General features: G+C 41.9%; 1 protein-coding gene across 2 annotated transcripts in view; it reads left to right on the top strand.

Annotated features, from left to right (window-relative positions):
* The window catches only part of SHANK2 (SH3 and multiple ankyrin repeat domains 2), a 612,060-nt gene that overhangs the window by 34,843 nt on the left and 558,111 nt on the right, over positions 1–19,106 (top strand). The window contains exons 2-3 of one of the 2 annotated variants that reach the window (XM_043548746.1): positions 14,004–14,067; positions 17,293–17,362. The gene's annotated coding sequence lies outside the window, so the exon portion shown is untranslated. The remainder of the gene's footprint in view (positions 1–14,003; positions 14,068–17,292; positions 17,363–19,106) is intronic. The other variant, XM_037899997.2, reaches the window with a different exon arrangement.

Below are 19,106 nucleotides of genomic sequence, written 5' to 3'. Positions count from 1 at the left end.
TATTACTGTAACATAAATTTACTAATGCATATTACAAAGAAAAAATCTGAATTCATTAAAAAATTTAATATTTTGTTCTTGAAATTTATCAAGTAAATTATCATGAGTACTTCAGTACTACAAAGGCTAAGGAATGCTGCATGATCTCCAGAAAGTAATCAGGTCTGCTTAATTTCATGATGTGCAGAGTCTCTTTTTGTGGAGTTAATTACTAATAAAACTGACATTTTAAAAAAAAAAAAAATCTGCAGATAGTTAAAAAATTAGGTCCATTTCTTGTCAGAATACAAAACATCGAGTTTATACCTGGCCATTGAGCATTTATTTTTGATTTACATGGTGAATTTTCCTGGAAGCGCAGAGTCCAATCTAGCTTCAGATATATAGACATAGACTCCAAAGGCAGTTAGGCACCTAGAGAAGCAGTGAGGTGTTTAAATTCAATATTTAGGCACCACTGACATTCTTAAAACCACTGCTCAGCTGCTGCCTAATTCTGTAAGCATCTAAAATTCACCAGGTGCTTAAGTTTCCATCAATAGGCGTGTCCTGATGCTGCCTCATAGCTCACAACCCTCACCCCTGCCTTAGCATGGTGGGATTCTCAAACAAGTCACTTGCATATCTCACCTGTGGTGCCCAATCTGGTAGACATGCTCAGAGCATGCCTTACCTCCGCACAAAAGGTAGCTGGGAATTTGGCAGGTGAGTGTGCCCGTATCCCCAGAATATCACTCCACTGGGAGACCTATTTTCTGATATCTGCTTTGCCTGATGTGGAGCAAAGACTTGAACTCAGGTTTTCTATGTACCAGGTGAGTGCCGTAACCACTGGACTATAGAGACATTTTCTCACTTATTCTCTTGCCCAGTGAATATTTAATTATTTATCCTATGTGTCTGAGTCAGGTGCCTAAGGACCCATATCAGTGGGAATTAGGCATCTAAGTACTTTTTCAGGATCTGGGCCCCAAGCCTCTCCCCTTTCCTCTGCATTTCACTTCTGGCTAGCACCCTGCTCAGCTTTCTGGCTTCCGTGATTCCTTTTCTTAGGCTCCTAACTCTCCCCATACAATGCTTGGGGAGCCTGGGTATTGAACTTGGGGCTTTGAATTCCACTGGGTGGCAGGGCAAATAGGAGATGGACATTGTAATGCTGAGCATTGCATAATGTCCCTTTGTGAATCTAGGCCAGGGATCTCAAATTCAAATCACCACAAGGGCCAAATGAGGACTAGTACATTGGACCGAGGGCCGCAACACTGACATCCTCCCTCCCCAGCTGCTGCCGGCCCCGCCCCACTCCACCCCTTCCCAAAGTCCCCACCCCAACTCTGCCCCCTCCCTGCCCCTATTCCAACCCCTTCCCCAAATCAGCACGCCTGTCACTCCTCTGCCTCCTCCCCTGATTGCGCGGCTCCCTGCTCCTCCTCCCCCCTCCCTCCTGGGAAGCACCTGGAGGTAGGCAGAGGAGTGGGGATGCGGTGCACTGGGGGGATGGGGGAGGGGAGCTTGGTGGCCGCAGGAAATAACTCCACAGGCCACGTGTTTGAGACCCCTGATCTAGGCGATAGTTCCCATTTGAATCAGTGGAAGTTCCTTGCATGCATCCAAGGGCATTGAAGTCAATGACAAAACTCAGTGGAAGCAAGATTGGGCCCTAGTAAATAAAATATTTCTGGTAAAACAAAGGGGTGGAGATTTTGCAATAGAAAATTTAGCATTTACTTCATCCTAGAAAAATAATTATGGTGAATTGGTCTGTGTATGTCTCTATTAACACAAGCATCTAAGGTGGGCTCCCACTTTTAAATCATCTAATATTTATTAGTTAACATGATTTTTTCATTATACAGTGAATGAAATAATCATAAGGCATGAACTGAGGATGACAGATTTTTCTTTCCTCACTGATTACTCATAATTTGTACTAATACTTATTACTGTGATTATGTTGTAATTTTATGTTTGGATAAAGCCAGGAATGAAGAATTTTACTTTCCATCACTGAGCCAGTTTTTAACCTATTAGGATCAGGAAGAAGAAAATACAGGGTCAGATTCTGATCTGCGTGTCACTGGTGTAAATTAGGGTCATGTCTACACTACCACTTTTGTCGGTATAACTCATGTCATTCAGGGGTGTGAAAAAACACCCTGCATAATGTAAATTACACCGACAGACGTGCCGGTGTAGACAGCACTATGTTGGCGGGAGAGCTTCTCCCGCCGACATAGCTACCGTTGCTCAGGGAGGTGGTTTTATCATGTCGATGGGAGAGCTCTCTTGTGCCGACACAGAGTGGCTACATGAATGATCTTACAGCAGTGCAGCTGCATCAGTACAGCTGTGCCATTGTAAGCTCACTAGTGTAGACATGGCCTAAGAGTACTGCAGCTGGATTGAATGGAATTATTCCTCATATAGTAATGTATTTGAGCTCAGAATACTTAGTATTGAAACCCGCAAAACTACATTTTGGAGAGTAAGAGTGACTGATTTTAGAAACGTAGAACTTTATTGAATCTATAGATTCCACCCATGCTACTGTCGGTGCCAGATATAAAATTTATAGAAAAGCAGGGGATCTGGACACGTTTACTGGAGGGAAAACTCCTAAAAGGGTGTTTTTTTAAAATTTAATTTAATTTAATTTAATTTAATTTTATTGTTCACATTGACTTAAAGAAATAGATCAAATCCACTGGGCCCAGATCTCTCAAAAACTGAAACAAAAAAGTCATTTAGCACTTCTGCCATTTCCACATTTTCTGTTATTGTCCTGTCCCCTGCTTCATTGAGTAACAGGTCTACCCTGTCCTTGGTCTTCCTCTTGCTTCTAATGTATGTGTTGAATGTTTTCTTGTTACCCTTTATGTCTAGCTAGTTTACTCTTGTTTTGTGCCTTGGCCTTCCTAATTTTGTCCCTACATACTAGTGTTATTTGTTTATATTCATCCTTTGTAATTTGACCTATTTCCCCCTTTTTTTTTTGAGTTTCAAATAATTGAAGATCTCCTGATTAAACCAGGGTGGTCTCTTGCCCCATTTCTTATCTTTCCGATGCAGTGGAATAGTTTACTCTTGTACCCTTAATAATTTCTCTTTGAAAACCTGCCAACTCTCTTGAAATGTTTTTCCCCTTAGACTTGCTTTCCAGGGGATCTTACCTACAAACTTCTTGAGTTTGCTATACTTTGCTTTCTTGAAATCTGTTATCTTTATTATGCTGTTTTTGCTCCTACCATTGCTTAGAATCATGAATTCTACCATTTCATGATCACTTTCACCGAAGCTGTCTTCGAACTGTCTCAACCAGTTTCTCCCTGTTTGTCAAAATCAGTTCTAGAATAGCCTCTCCCCTAGGAGTTTTCTCCACCTTCTGAAATAAAAAAATGTCTCAATACATTCCAAGAACATGTTGGATAATCTGTGCCCTGGTGTATTATTTTCCCAACAGATGTCTGGGTAACTGAAGTTCCCAGTTGCCACCAAGTCCTGTGATTTGGATGATTTTGTTAGTTGTTTAAAAGAAGCCTCATCCACCTCTTCTTACCTGGTTAGGTGGTCTGTAGTAGACCCCCTACCATGACATCACTCTTGTTTTTGTACCCCTTTTATCCTTACCCAGAGACTTTCAACAAGTCTGTCTCCTATTCCCCTCTCAACCTCAGTCCAAGTGTATACATTTTTAATATATAAGGCAAAACTTGCCCCCTTCTTTCCCTGCCTGTCCTTCCTGAGCAAGCTGTACTCTTCTATACCAATATTCCAGTCATGTGTATTATCCCACCAAGTCTCTGCAATAACAACTATGTCATAGTTGTGTTTATTTACTAGCATTTCAGGTTCTTCCTGCTTATTCCCCTACTTCTCACATTAGTATACAGACATCTAAGAAACGGATTTGATTTTCCCCCTCTGTTCTCTCTTGTCTCCCCCTTACCCTGCTATAATGGCCCATGCTGCCCACCAGATTCTGACCCTCCTCCCAGGTGTAACCCAATGGCAGAGGGCAAGGGGCTCCTGGGTTTGTAGCGGTGAGTCTCAGCTGGCCTGACCAACTCTGGGCACCCCATGTACTGTTGTCTTGATATTGATTTAAAAGGTGTCTTGTAATATATCACTGGAAAACTATTAACTCACTGATCATTAATATTCTTGTGTGATGTATGTGTGGTCAACATACAAAAAACTGTACAGATGTGTTGGAATTATGTTCCTCAAATGTGTTTGGCAGACAGTGCCGAAGCCCAGCCAGTCTTAGGCAAAGGCATGTTGTTTCTTAGACTTGCTATAAACCCATTCAGTGCTATGTATTTGAAGAAGAGGGTATGTTAACCGCAGTTAAGCTATCAGGCTGCTCTGTACAGTCTCTTTAAAGGAGCAGCAAATTTGAGGTTTTGTGAGTGCTACAGCAAGGGGGGCTGAGCACTGCAGAGGAACACTTTTGGGGAGGATTCAGGGCTGGATGGGTTGCTGAGGTCCCCCTGCCAAGAGTAACTTGCTGCTGGTGCCAAGGCTCTGAGCTACAGTCCCATAGCATTTAAGGCACCCCGAGTTCCAAGGCAGGTGTTGGCTGAACCTGTTACTAGCCTGAGTGAATCCCAAACTATCGCGTAAGGGGTTAGTTGATTACATTCTATAAATATCTACATGGGGAACAAATATTTAATAATGGTCTCTTCAGACTAGCAGAGAAAGTTTTATAACATGATCCAATGGCTGGAAGCTGAAGTTAGACAAATTCAGACTGGAAATAAGGTGTAAAGTTTTAATGGTGAGAGTAATTAACCATTGGAACAATTTGCCTAGCGTCATGGTGGATTCGCCATCACTGGCAATTTTAAAATCAAGATGCGATGTTTTTCTAAAAAATCTGCTCTAGGAATTATTTTGGGGAGCTTCTATGGCCTGTGCTATGGTCAATGCAGATAATCACAATGGTCTTTTCTGGCCTTGGAATCTAGGAAGAGCTTTAGCCCACTTAAAATGGATTTGTGATTTAAATTATAAATGTCCCAGGTGAAATATCTTCATATTTTTTCTGCAGCTTGGTTTATTGCAGTTTATGGATACAGATTATTTTCTGGTTTTCATTTATAAATTATAGTGCTTCCTGCAATCTCTTCTTATTTTGATCATATCAAGAAAGAAAATTCAGAGTTCTCATGAATCCCTATTATGTGGGTCATATAATGTTCTGCTTCATGCAGTCATTTGTCAATTCAATTGTTCACATCTCTCATGACTTCTGCTTAGTGACTTAAATATCTTACAGGTCCCCTGTTCCCAATTCTCTCAACATTTCCCTAAAGGGACCTTTTTTAATGAAGGTTATGCTACAAAAAACATAGTCCTTTACAGTACAGTGATGAGTGAGGTGCGGTGAATTCATGTCCTAATTTATAAAGTAAAAATGTAGAAAGCTATTGCCCTAAAGGGTCCCATTGTATTTCACATAATTTGGAACTCGCTGGTGTCAGGCAGTGCAATGACACTTCATATTAGGAGTTACACAGGGCTACTTGAACAAGATTACTGCACAACGGCAATTTAACATATGATGGCTGATGGCATATCTCCAGTACGGTACCTCTTGATTTCTCAAGGCCCCCAGCAACCTAATAGACAAAGCTTGCTATGTCCTACCTAGGCTCAGACAGTGTGTGAGAGGTCTGGATAGCCAGTTAAATCAAGTTGGGCTGGTAGTCTCAAAAAATCAGATTATTTCAAGCAAGGTAGTGAATTTGTTATAAACACCACCCTCAAAAGTTTTTGCACTCTGCATAATATGGAATGAATACATTCTGAACATTCATTTGTTTGTAAACTGATCAACTGTACAGTGAGAGCTATCAAAAACACAACATGCAAAGTATTTTGGAGGGAAAAAAGCAGGTTGAGAAAGGTCCATTAAAATCAAGGATCAAGTTTAAAGAACCTCCAACTGATGGCCTGAACTGATGGCCTGAAACTCTCACACACAAATTCTATGAGAGGAAAATAAGTCCTTGTTTTGTCCTCTGTACAGTGTAGATTGTGCAATGCAGGCACTGCTTTGCAAGTGACAAGGAACTATCCTGCTGCATGGGAAGCTCAGAGAAAAGGTCATGTCCGACTCAAAGTTTCCTGGTTCAGCATTGGCACTACATCTTCTCCTCCCGTTTTGGGGCTGATGTGTGCCCTTGGGGTGAATGAAGAGGGAGATGAACAGGGTGTGGGTGAGTCCCTTTGTGCACTCCTACCTTTCTTTGCCATATGAATGACCTTCATAGTCTGACTCCAAATTGGCCATGTAAATGGTTAGCCCTACTGTAACTTGACTCTTTCTGCTATATTTTTGGAGCTGACCTTTTCCTGTACCTGTTAAGTGTCTTCAGTCAGATCAATTAGATTAGATACATGAGGGTGTGCATTTTTTCCACATGCCTTAACTGTAAATGAAATAAGTGCAAGTATTTGTACTGCCTGTGTTTGGGCTGAATTAAAGCCTTGTCCCTCATGCTGAAAATGAATTTGGATCCCATAGCCAATGAGAAGGCTACAGAAGCAAAGCATCAGACATTTTTGAAGACCATTCTCTGTGACCACATGTTCCACATTTTTAGCCACACTATGAAGGATCTCTCTATTGTATTTTCTATGATTTTTTTAAGATTGCCGAGAAAAAAGACTAAAATATCCCAGAGCATGGCAAGAACTAAAGGATTCCTTTTAATACGTGACTTCACTGTAGCCATGGCTTTAACATTTAACACTGAGAAAGCTCTACCTGAAGTTCTATCCCTTCTGAGTACCAATGTACCCAAGTTTCCCCTTTCCTAAGTAAATACCTACCCTTGTGTTTACTTGTCTCCATTTTCCTACTTCCCTTCACTTCTAAGCTCAGTAAGTAGACTGTCTGCAACTGCTGTATTAACTTCCTCACCTCAAATGAACTCCTGGAGCCTCTCCAATCTGACTCCCCCCTCTCTGCTCCAGAGACATTTCTCTCACCGAAATCTCAAGATTCTTCCTAATTAAATTTCAAGATCCTCATTCTCTTGATAATGTTGCTCTAAAACCAAACAAACGAAAATGAACCATTTAAAAAAAATCTCTTCCAAGTAGTAGTTGAACCCACAATATGCGCAATCACACTAGCAACACTCTAAACCCTGGTACCATCCTACTGTCGTGTTACTCAAAATCTTACATTGGGGGTCAGGAAGTTGTGGAACACAAACATGTACATGAGTGGGAGCTGGCTGTGCAAGGAACACCTGTGATACTGGCAATCAGGCTAATATAATGGGTGGTTTACAACCTAATCCTGAAAGGTGCAGAGTGCCTTAATCCCCTAGCAAGCATACATAGGCATACTGTTATAATAGCAGTCAGTGCTGCTACCCTAATACATGGATATTTTAGTAACTTCTGTGAAACCAAAAGTGTGAATTACTTTAGTCCAGTTTTCAGAGTAGCAGCCGTGTTAGTCTGTATCCGCAAAAAGAAAAGGAGGACTTGTGGCACATTAGAGACTAAGAAATTTATTTGAGCATAAGCTTTCGTGAGCTACAGCTTACTTCATCGTTACAGTGTGTATGGTAACACCCATTGTTTCATGTTCTCTGTGTATATAAAATCTCCCCACTGTATTTTCCACTGCATGCATCGATGCTTCTCTCCTTGTGTCAGCACTGTGTATTCACCAGGAGTAGCTATCCTAGTGTGCAACTTGCCATTATGCAACACACTATTTTTTGGGAAATTTTGTCAATGCTTGGTGGGGTAGAAAAAAAGTCATGAAGGGGATACTAGGAGCCAATGGTCAAGTTCCCATCCTGCAACTTTCTCCATTCCATAATGCCATCCATAATTTTTGCACCATTTTAAAAAATCCCACAAACCTATTGGGCACTTTTCGCTGTCAGCCATCTCAGACAGAAGCACGGAGCCCACACTATTTTCATGAGTGTTGCAACCACAGGATGAACAATACTGCAGTATTTGCAGAGCTACAGGAAGAACTGCAGAAATGAGGGATATGACTGTGACACACTGTTCCCCAGCTGTACCCCATGTTCGCCACTTTTGTATGGTTATGATATATTTTGTACAAAGCATGCCTTGTGAGGTATCATTTGAAAACTCATGTTCTACTGTACATCATTGTCCTGTTAAAATGTGTGTATTAACACTGTGCATGGAGTTAGGAGATTTTGCTATATGTTTGTTACTGAAACATATTTGTAAATCTGGGAAACACCCACCGACTAGCCCTTCAGAGACACAAAGGACTGACCACAGGTGTTACAAACTATTAACCGCCAACTCTAAACAAAGGATTTACATGTTGCCTCAGAGCTAACAGCATGTACTCAGAAAGTGGAAACAAGAATTTACAATTCAGCTGAAGGACGCTTTGCAGAGCACATAGGCAATGGGACTGCCTAACCCTATGACCCAGCAAGGATTTTTCCAGCACAAGGGATTGGGGTATAAGAAGGAGGAAAAAAGGCCTCTCGTCACTTCTCCACCGCTACCTTGGCACATGGATATTAGATGGTTTGAAGACAAAGAGAAGCATCATTGAACAGTGGGAAGAGTGTCCCAGGCTGGAAGCAGACAGTCTGTGAAATGTTTCAGAGTAACAGCCGTGAGCTGTTGAGCACGAAAGCTCATGCTCAAATAAATTGGTTAGTCTCTAAGGTGCCACAAGTACTCCCAGTCTGTGAAATGTACTGCAGCTTATGTTGAGATAACCTGTTTTGCTTTTAGAACTAATAGTCTTGGTAAAGTTTAGGAAATAGCGTGTGTGTTTATTTTTTATTTCTTTCATAACCATATCCGACTTGTATGCCTTTATCACGTATAATCACTCAAAATCTATTTTTCTCTAGTTAATAAACTAATGTGCTTTTGGTTGAAGTATCTGGAGAATCTCTACTCAGTTTAAAAAAGGCTGTTGCCTATTCATTACCCTTTGATGAAATGAAGGACTTACAATGAGCTTACACTGTCCAAGGTGGGCCTTGAACTGTTTAAGATACATGTTTCTAGGTTGCAAGGCTGAAACTGAGGCATTTGCAGGTGTTGCTTTTACATGCTAATAATCATGTGAACAGTGCTTGGAGAGGCTGCTTTTCAGTAGCAGAACAGAGTAAGAGAGATTCAGGGCTGGAGAATTAAGGTGACACAGCAGTTCAGTGGTCAGTTTGCACCCTGCAGGATGTCACAGTGATGATTTATTGGAGGACAGTTTGCTGTGGGACATAGTGAAAACTAATTCAGGGTTGTTGGTGGCATTCACGGAGCAGCTGCAAAAGGTGGAATGCCACTTCTGATGAGAAACCAGCACTAACTGGTGGGATTCCATTGTAATTCAGGTTATGTGAAAGGCCGCATTCCTGGATTTGTGTGCTAATCTTGCCCTAGCCCTCCCAGTGTCAGCAAACCAGAATGAGAACTTCTCTGGCAATTGAGAAGCGAGGGCTGATCTCACTGTGGATACTTGCAAAACTGGATTGCTACCTTCCCTGACCAACCAACACTGATGTCAGTGAAGTGTACTCGATAATCCACCAATCCTTGCATAATCATAGAAAAGTATCCCTTTCTGTTGGTGTATTCTGTGGCAAGATTGGCTAGTACCAGAATAGGGATATGCGTGCCATCTAACATCCTCCTGCAGTTTGGAAACTCTGTTGTTGTAAATCCATCAAGTCTGACTTGCATATTGCCAAGAGTCACAGTCTTGTATACCAGCAGATGATTAATGGCCCTGCACACCTGCACGACAGTGCCCCTCGCCCCATGGGTTTTCCAACTCCAAAATGATTGCCCAGTAAAGTTTTAAACAAGACATGCCTATTGACACTTCAGCTGTGGAGTATCTCTACACACTATCCTCTCCAGGCCCAGCCATGGTGAGTATGGCTCATCAGGAGCAGGGAGGATGCGGGAGAGGGTAGAAAATGAGGAGGGAATTGTGCAGTTGCATGAAACCATAAAATTTCAGCCCATTTCATGTATATAGGAAAAAGTCACTGAGCATTGGCACTATTTTCCACAGGCAGTGGTGATTTTAGCTGATATGTTGTTCTTCAGGGTAATAAAGGCACAGAGAGCACAGCTGCTGCTGGTGTCCTGAAGCGGCTAGAGCCCATAGGCCACTAGTCTGTTTACTGCAATGGTGCCTGCTGAAGTCATTGCAGACTGGTTGGGAAAGTGCCACAGAGGAAGAAATAAGACTGCCATCTCTAGCGACCTTTGGGAGAGGATTGCAGAGTACCGCCAAGAAAGCTTAATCAAGATCTCTCAGGAGGATTCAAGGGACATCCCTGTGTACATAAACAAACTGCTCCACTTGCCAACCCTCTGCCTAACTGTACTGTAGGGAGGAGGTGGATTCTCCTTCCTCAGAGGTTTTTAAGGTCTGGCTTGACAAAGTCCTGGCTGGGATGATTTAGTTGGGGATTGGTCCTGCTTTGAGCAGGGGGTTGGACTAGATGACCTCCTGAGGTCCCTTCCAACTCTGATATTCTGTGAGGGGAATGAAAAGCAGATAGCAACTCTAACTCTGTTGTACCGCTACCTCTTCTAGTCTGAGTAAATGAATGAAAAGTTGATACCTGTTCCCTTCTAAGTTGGGGTTGGATGCCATCTGGACATTTAAACATTGTAATGGAAAATGAATTCATGCATTGGCTGAGGTTCCTTCCCCTGCATTGGGCTCAGCTGGTGGAACTGGCTAGACTGTGGTGCAGTTTCAAACAGGTCCTGGCTTGCACCATAGCTGGACCCCATACACCATCAGATGTTCCCCATCCTCCTCGCTGTTCATGGCAGGGGTCTGTGTCTTTAGTTCCTTGGACGTATCCATGGTGCTCTGCAGGATGCTGGTGGGGTCTCTGCCAAGTATGGCATACAGATCTTTGTGAAAGCGGTAGGTCTGCAGCTCTGCACTGGATCAACTGTTGGCCTCTCTGGTCCTGGGATATGCCTGCCGCAGTTGGTTTGCTCTCATATGGCACTGCTGCTGTTCCCTGTCATACCCCTTCTCTTGCATTCCCTGCACAATCTCTTGGTAGATGTCCATGTTTCTGCAACTGCTCTCTAGCTGTGCCTGCACATCATCTTCTCCCTACAGGCCCAAGAGATCCAATACTTCCCATCTACTCCAGGGAGGAGTGCTTCTAGTGTGTGGAGCAGGCCTGGTTGGTTGGGTAGTTGCACACAATAATGGAGAGCTGCTAAGTCTGCTGGCCAAGTTGGGCAACCAGGAAAAGACATTTCAAAATTGTGCAGAGGTTTTAAAGGGTGAAACCACACAGAGGCACAGCCAAGGAGCACTATGGAGAGTAGGTGCCTGCAGGAAGTGCTGCCCAAGAGACCCAGAGTGACAGTAACATGTGGCCCTCTGACAGGCCTCTTTAACAGCAGGGGTTTCCCCAGGAAGTTAACTGAGCAACCTCACAGACTTCAGCCTTCTGCAGCGCCAGACCCTGATCTCTGGCCTCCGACACCAGCCTGACTCCAATCCTGATTCCTGCCTCTTGATTCTAACCTGATACTGTGTCTGATCTCCAGTCTCTGAACCCAGCCTGACTCTGTCCCTGACTCTTGCCTCCTGATTCCAACCTGGCACTGTTTCTGGACTTAGGTCTCTGACCCTGGTCAGACTCTGATCCTAACTCTTGCTTATGGAATCTGGCCCTTACGATTGATCCAGCTCCTGCCCAGTGACTACCATCCCTCATAGGCAGACCTCAGCCCAGCTCTGACCAGTAGGCCAGACTGCCTATGCACTGGTCCATTACAGCATCGACCTCCATAGGTTAACTTCGGCTCAATGTTGTTTGGGGAGGTGGTATTACTGTGTTGCTGTAACAGGGTGCTTATGTTGCCCAGATACGTATATGAGTGTAGACTCATGCACAATTAGGTCAATACAAAGTGACTTGAATTGAACTATCTTTGGAGTGTAGACCAGGTATTAGATACAGTAACTCCTCACTTAAAGTCTTCCTGGTTAACGTTGTTTCATTGTTACGTTGCTGATCAATTAGGGAACATGCTCGTTTAAAGTTGTGCTACGCTCCCTTATAACATCTGGCAGCCGCTTGCTTTGTCTACTGGTTGCAGGAAGAGCAGCCCGTTGGAGCTAGCTGGTGGGGGCTTGGAACCAGGGTGGATCGGCAGCCTCCCTGTCAGCTCCGTGCACCCCTAAGTTCCCTGTGCGGCAGCCACCCAGCAGGCTATCAATTGCCGACAGTTCAGCCATCCCTCCACCCACTGCCCTGTGCTGCTCCCCGGAGCCTCCTACTTGCTGTACAGGTGGGGTGAGAGATGGGGGCTAATGTCAGGGTGTCCCCCTCCCCCTGCTCCTGCACCCCACTTACCTCATCTCCATGGGAGTGGGGGGACACACATGACAGGGTTCAGGACAGAGGGAGCTTCCAGGCAGCAGCAGCTGCTATCTCAACTTGCTGATCTACTTAAAAAAACAGTTTACTTAGAGTGGGGTCAGTGTACTTAAAGGGGCAATGCGCATCTCTCTCTCTCTCACTCAGGGTGTGTGTCTCTGTCTGCCATGCTGTCTCCCCTCCCTCCATTCTGCCTTGTAGAGTGTGAGGCTACATTAACAACAATGGGTTAACCTTTGAGGGCTCAGCGGAGTGCTACTTCATCATTTAGCAGTAAGGCATTCCTTGGGAAATATCCCACCCTCTTCTACCCTCTGACTTCACCACCTCAACCAAGCTTCACAATCATCACCGCTGTGTACAGTATTAAATTGTTTGTTTTAAAACTTATACTCTCCCTCCCTCTCTCTCTCTCTGTATATAGATATATATAGAGAGAGTCTTGTCTGGTGAAAATTTTTTCCCTGGAACCTAACCCCCCCATTTACATTAATTCTTATGCGGAAATTGGATTCGCTTAACATCGTTTCACTTAAAGTTGCATTTTTCAGGGACATAACTACAATGTTAAGTGAGGAGTTACTGTACTATGGTGATGGGTACTGTAGAGCAGTGGTTCTCAAAGCTGGTCTACTGCTTGTTCAGGGAAAGCCCCTGGCGCACCGGGCTGGTTTGTTTACCTGCCGCGTCTGCAGGTTCGGCTGATCACGGCTCCCACTGGCCGCGGTTTGCTGCTGCAGGCTAATGAGGGCTACGGTAAGCGGGGCGGGCGAAGGGATGTGCGGGCCAGGGGCTTTCCCTGAACAAGCAGCGGACTGCCTTTGAGAACCACTGCTGTAGAGAACCCTAAGTGTTTGTCTACTTGGGGACACTCAGGAAAGTTAATATGTGTTAAGCAAAGGTATCAAGTATTAGCTTGTATTAGTATTAACTAAAGTGCATTAAACCCGTGTGTGAACACTCTCATTGAGAAGTAAAGTGGCCTTAGTTAAGCTAAAGCAAATTGAGGCTACTTTACTTCTCATGTGTGCCCACAAAAGAGAGATTTGCATATGCATACGGTCAATTGAATGAATGACTGGTCACGGGCACTTGAAAATACACCAATTTGCATGTAAGGATTTAGGATTTGCACACACTAGTTAGGTTTATGCAAATATGTACACAATCCTAACTTTAAAAACTTGCCCAATTTGAGAAATTTTGACTGTAACTCCTGTAGTTTACCAATATGTGTGTATATATAATAGATATACAAATGGTTCTGATTTACTGAGGATTTCTTGATGATTCTCTTTGGTGGGTCCTACTTAACCTCTGTTCTGAGGTGTAAAGTTGTGTGTAGAGCTTGTACTGACCCACAGCAGAGAGGTGAATTTCACTCTGGATGTTTTTCCTCAGAGTACAAAGGATTCCATTATCTTCTGGCATTCTGAATGCCAGCATAGGGCTGATGTGAAGTTCAACTATGCAGAGCAACTTTACAGCCAAAATAAACGTAGTAGAGTCCTGCTGTTGACTCACTGTGAATTTGTAAATAAAAGAGTTTGAACTTTGTAAGATAATGAAATCCCTGCATTCTTGCCTTCTCAGTGTGAAGTGAAGGAGTTTCCTGCACATGGACAAAAGCTGAAAGTTGCCTTCATCTTTTATTTGTGTAAGTACAATAGCAGCTGAACATGAAAAAGTAGCAAGACTTTGTATTTATACAGCTCTTCTTATATGTAACGTGTGTACCAATAATCCTCAAAATGTCTGCATTAGGTGAAAATGAAGCAGAGTGATTAAAAGACTTGCCAAATATGACACAAAACTAGTGGTAGCCTTATGTATTATTTGTGGTATAGTGATGCCTAGAAATCTAAGTTAGCCATGTACTAGAACTTATTATAGGCAGAACTGTTAGCGGCACCTATAATTAAGGTTGAGTAACATTTTTCATTATAAGACCCTGTTTACTTATTATTTTGTCTGAATTCAGGCTGAAATTTTCCATGGAGAGTGTCTGCCTCAAGCTGATTTTTTAATTTTTTTTTTAAATTTCCAGCTAAAATGCTTTAGCCATTTCTCAGAACAAAGTTAGGGGAAAATACATTGTCTTGCCAATGTTTGAAAAAAAAATTCTTACAACCATTTCATTGAGAAGCTCTGGTACCTCCATGCTTTGGAGAAGGTACTTGAAATTTGGGAGAAGGGAGGGGTATTGCCGTGGTATCAGGGATGTGTCGTTTTCAGTTCCCTTGGAAACCTATCCAAATTTGGCCAAGTTATAAACCTTTGAAAAATCTCAATTTGCACATGCTCAGACTAGTTAGAATTTGGCATCTAAATTCTCTAAAGATTTCAGCTGCACTGGGCATGCTCCAGCCCAGGGAGGCTGGGGCAGAGCTGGACTTTGCCTGCAGTTGCTACTCCTGGCAGCCAGGGCCTGGCACAGGAACTGACATCAGGGAAACAAAAACCCTTGCGAATTTGAAGAGAAGCCGCGTAATTCTTCCTCACCTAGTTTATGACAATGTGATTAAGGTGGCGTGGGAATTTCCTAACAAGACATACACTACAAAAATAGTGTATGTCTAGTTGTGCGGGTGAACCATAGTTGCGTAGTTGAACCATCTGAAGCGTGTTATGGAACATGGTGCCCCAGTAACTGGTAAGTTCCTTTTCAATTCTGCATAGGTAGATTGAATCCTTCCATCCCTCCCTCCCTCCCTCCATAGATGATTTAATGCATTCTACATCCCACTGTGAAAACTGTTTGACATGGAGGGTTCTAATTCTGCCTAGAACAGTCAACTCTGTTGCCTGAAATGGTGGCAGCTCACAATTCCTCTTGGTCTAAACATCTATTCTAACATCTATTAGGTTTCATCTGAACTGCAGCTGACTGTTGTATGGTATAAAATATGTTAGCCTAGTGTGGCAAATATGTTCATTACTTAATTTGTTTTCATGCTGATGTTGTGTAACAGTATTAAAATAAAATATTTATGTGAAAAAGCTGCACAGGAAACATTGCTCTAAATGAATGTGTAAGTATTTTCTGAATGAAACATTTTAGGTTAGTTTGATGCATTTTAATTAAAAAGTAATGACATTTGTTTTTGTAGTTAATTATTTAAATATATTTACCAACATGCACATAACAATACCACACAACCTGTAAGACCTATAAGAAGCGCAACATGACTGCCTAATTTTGATTTCATTTATGTTTGTGTAAATCAGATGCAACTCTAATGAAGTCCAGGTAGTTGCACTGGGATAGAACTAGTGTAAGTAAAATTGGAATCAAGATTTCTAAGTCCGTGTGCTCTCAGGAGGCTCATGAAATACACAAGTTCAGCTGCATCAGATTACACTGGAGGACTAAACCACTGATTGTCCTGGGAACAAGACTGGGCTCAATGCTACTTCCGCTAGCAAATGATAGGAACTCTGAGTGCATTGCATCTGAAATGGGTCTCTGATGTGTGTCATTTCTGATCTCTTAGTATGCCAATCCATGGATAGAGTGCCTCACCCCATAGCATCTAGGTACCCAAAAGCAAGATATGTTTGTCCTTCCCAGCACAATTGGCCCGATTTTCCCGTCTACTAGTACTACATTAGAGCAAAGAAAGATAATAATAAAACTAGAATCTCATATACTACAGTGTTGTTCCTAAAAAGCTATCTAATTTTACCTGCAGTAATCAGAGAAAGTTGCCTCATTATCTGTAGTATAAACTATATTTACTGTAGGAAATGCCTTAAAATACTGCATAAACTGAGTTTATCTAAATGAACTTTCTTGTGTAGTTACCTAAGGCAATTAACCACTGGGGAGTGGGGAGTTGTTAAGGGCCAGATTCTACCACGCTTAATCATGTTGAGTCACACCTTATTTTGCAGGTAGTCCCACTGAAATCAATGGGACTAGTAGCAATTCACTGTTTAGCGTTTGGGTTTTTGTTTTTGTTTTTAATTGTAAATCTTCTGAAAAAGTAAAAGGCTGCTTCACGCTTTCTGCATCTTAAAAAAAAGTGATTTTGTGAATTCACAGAAAGGATTGATCAATTTACAGTAGAAGAAAAGTTGCTTTAAAGAAACAATTTGTCACTAAGACAGAAAATCTCTTCTCAGTGTAAAGATATATAGCCTGTTTCTGCTTTCACACTGATTTTACAGTATCAAAACTCCTCTGAGGTCAGGTCCTCTGTAGTTATTCTGGATACACATTGGTGCAACTGAGAGCAGGACCAGGTCCAAAATCAGAAACAGCCTATTTCCTGGTTCCAGTGGGCAGGAATGCTGGAACAGTTTTTATAGTGGCGATGCTGAGAGCCATTGAACCAAACTGTAAACCCTATATTGATGGAAGCCACTTCAAAGGAGAGGGTGTGTGGCAGCACCCTCAGCACCTCTAGTTCCGGCACCTGTGACAATGGGCTGAAATCTTGTATCACACATGTATCACAAGTACAGCTCACAAGAATTTAGCATTGTCAATTCTGAGTTTGCTAGCTCTGACTCAGTCTAGAACCAAAACCTCAATCTAATCTCAATCCACTTCTGAATACAAATTCCTCGACCCACCTGTTGTTACTTTGTAATATATGCAAGAATGTACTCGATGCTGTAGCAGACGCAAAATGAAGATAGGGCTCCCTCTTAAGAGTTTGTGTGTAATATTTAAATGTTAGGACTCGGTGTGATTTTTTGAGATGAGTGGTTTGCTATACAGTTGTCTCAGTGTTTTACAGTATAACATGCCATTAGCTCTCTTGTGCTGTGAATCATCCTGTTTTATAAACAGATCTTAGAAAGTAGGAGTGGTCTTTTGGCTGCTGAATTTTTTTCTCTCTGTGTCATTCTTTGTGCCTCTCTGTACCTTTTACAGAAAGCTGAAATGAAAGAGATTTAGATTCTGATGAACTTGATGTAGCTGCTCTCCATGTCTGTGCTAAACGGTAAGTTTGTCAATCAGCTGCTATTTCAGACAAATCATTGGTGTTTATTCATGTCTGTGGTTTTCTTTCCTCTATTATACACTAAGATTCTCAGCATTGATTTCAAGGCATGCAGCAGCAGCAGAGTTAATAAAACTGGATTGGGAGTATCCCTCTGACAAAAATAAAACCCTAGTGGAAATGTACTCTTTGTTTCCACCTGCTTAGTTTTGTTATCCACACAAAATTTGGTCCTATAGCAGAACAATTCTCAGGCTAACTCTAAAAGAAAAAAAGTTTTAATATATCTTCAAATATATTTTCCACCACCACCTTTTAAAGTATACATTACAGAGTACAAGAGTAAACTAACATTAAACTTTCCTACTAGCTGGGCTTAAGGGCTATCCACTATTTGGAAATGACTGAAATTTTTTAACTAATTAGTCTTTTTTCTGAGTTAATCGTACACTGATTGTACACTGCTGAAGTTGAGGTTAGTAAAGAATTTGAGTGGCTTCTGTATTTGAATATGAATGATCATTTACACCCCAGTCTTGCAATGTCTGTATGGGTGGACTACTGCGCCAGTGCAGAGCCCCCACTGACTTTACACATGAAAGTTCCCTGGATCCCCTTTTCCTATACATATTCCATCCTCCTCGATATCTTCTGTTCAGCCTGCCTTCCCAGCCTGCCCATTTACTTTTCTTCTTTGTGTCTCTTTTCCATGTTCCTCTTTCCTATGTTTGTCTTTGTTCCCCTCTTGTTTCTATACATATATGTCTTTCTTCTCCAAATGAGAACATATTTTAAAACAGTTAAGGGAATCTTTGCAGCTATGCCTCCCATGCCTACCTATGACTATTTCATCTGTTATATATTATAAATATATTTATTTCACGGACTCATAGTGCAGCCATTACAGAACAAACTAACTTCAATTTTAACTCAGAAATCAAAAAAGTAAGAACAAAACAAGACAACAATTTAAATTAGATTTAATTTGGACAGTCAGAGGAACCGAGTCCTATAGGATGGGACTTTTACTGAGAATTCCCTGATAATGCTGATCTCATGTTGCTGGAGCCTGTGCCAGTTAATGCCACTTGGGAACTCAGGGTCATGATAAAGGCCCCACAGCACTGGAGGAACATCTGCCATGTTCTCAAACATAGTTTAGCATTAGACAGATGCTGGAGAGGGGCATAGTATGATGTGTAATGTGACACTAAATGATTTAAAATTTGGAGGAAAGGTTGGAGACTCGCAGAAAGAGGAGAAACAGAGCAGAGAAGACAGTACCTCAAAAGCCTGCTAAGTGGGAAATTCTGTTTAGCTAGGCTTTTAATTAGTAAGAACTAATGGGTACATGTAAACTTTTCCAAATGCAGTGTCTAAAATATGGTACTGACAATAATTAAAAATCTTTAAAATAAACCCCATTTATACCTACAATAAAATGTCAGTCCTTTTTCTTTTCTTTTCTTTTCTTTTCTTTTCTTTTCTTTTCTTTTCTTTTCTTTTCTTTTCTTTTTGTAGTTTTAAAGGACTTTTGCAGTGTTATGGACTTTTATAATTTTTAGATAATTACGTCAACATTTAACTCTTAACATTTTTAATTGTGTGGGCTACTCACATTAGGACAAATTCTGCCTTAATTGCCTTGCACAGCATGTAGGCACTGCTTCTGCTCCTATTGAAGACAATGGTAAAATTGTGCACTTTGACAATCAGGGCCCTAGATACTAGGGTGATGAGTGCT

This window comes from Chelonia mydas, chromosome 6 (assembly GCF_015237465.2).
Source record: "Chelonia mydas isolate rCheMyd1 chromosome 6, rCheMyd1.pri.v2, whole genome shotgun sequence".
NCBI lineage: Eukaryota > Metazoa > Chordata > Testudines > Cheloniidae > Chelonia > Chelonia mydas.
Note: the sequence above shows the minus strand (reverse complement) of the source record. Positions and strands in the feature narration are given on the sequence as shown.